Here is a 1368-nt window from a genome sequence, read left to right as displayed (position 1 = left end):
GATAGTGTTTGATGAGCTGCACTATCGAAAGGTCTCTGCTCGATGGGTCCCAAAAGAGCTGACAGCTGACCACAGGACGCAACGTGCTGAAGTGTCTCAGACTTTGTTGAATCGTTGTCGCCAAGCTGTCACGGGAGTCATGAACGTATCTGGAGACCTCCAACAATACGATGAAGCATTTCTGAGAAACATTATTACAGGTGATGAGACTTGGATACACCACATGATCCCTTAGACGAAGAGGGATTCAATGGTTTGGAAGCACACGTCTTCACCTCCCCCGAAAAAGTTTAGAGTTCAGCCATCGGTGAAGAAACTCATGGCCACGGTTTTCTGGGATGCTAAGGGTGTTCTGCTTATTGACATTCTGGAACCAGGACAAACTGTCAATGCTAACAGATACTGCCAGACTCTTGATAAGTTAAGAGAGGTTGTGCGCCGAAAAAGACCAGGTCGGTTGTCCAGCGGGGTCATTTTGCAGCATGACAACGCAACGCCACACACCGCAAACGCTACGAAAGACTGGATCCAAAGGTTCGGCTGGGAAGTTATGCCACACCCACCTCACAGTCCTGACTTGGCCCCGTCAGATTATCACCTTTTTGGACCAATGAAACGCCATATTTCTGGACAGCGATTCACCGACGACGAAGACCTCGTGGAAGCCGTGAAAGATAAGTTGAAATCCCTTGACGAAAAATCCTTCAGGGACGGTATCTTCTCCCTGATCCAGCGATGGGAAAAATACGTCCAGCGGGATGATGATTACATTGAGAAATAAAGCACACGTTGAGGTATGATGTGTTACATTTTTATTATAATAGGACAAAGATTGTTGCTTTTACGGACCTTTTCCTGTTTTCCGTGGGACAGCCCTCGTACTTTTGTTGCTCAAAGTGAACGAAACTGATGATGACCTTCAAAAAAACAAACGCGGTTGTTGTTGTTTTTTCAAGATCGCGAGTTCGGCGATCGATTTGTAGCAGGGCTGAAGCCGCCAGAAATCGAAACGATCTTCCAATAGGCGGTGCGCCTTTTAGGAGTATTGTTTATCTGTCCCCGTCGATTTATGCAAGAAAAATTATGAAATTATGCAAACTGAGCCCAAAAAATGTGAAATTAATCGAATCCGTTAATTTTAACAAAGAATGATACAGGAAAATAATCAGAAATTATGCCCAAAAAATGATCAAATTTTGCTAAATTATGCGGGTTGCATAAAACCCCGGGGACAGGTTTATATTATTTGCTCAAAGTAAGGGGGAGGGAGGAGGGTGTATTTGTGAAGATGTAGTGAGAACGTATGTCAGGGATGGGATTTTGTGTTTATAAGTATGTGTGTGTGTGTGTGTGTGTGTGTGTGTGTGT

The sequence above is a fragment of the Aplysia californica genome, unplaced genomic scaffold (assembly GCF_000002075.1).
Source record: "Aplysia californica isolate F4 #8 unplaced genomic scaffold, AplCal3.0 scaffold00201, whole genome shotgun sequence".
NCBI lineage: Eukaryota > Metazoa > Mollusca > Gastropoda > Aplysiida > Aplysiidae > Aplysia > Aplysia californica.
The sequence above is the reverse complement of the archived record's forward strand: the minus strand, read 5'-3'. Positions refer to the sequence as shown.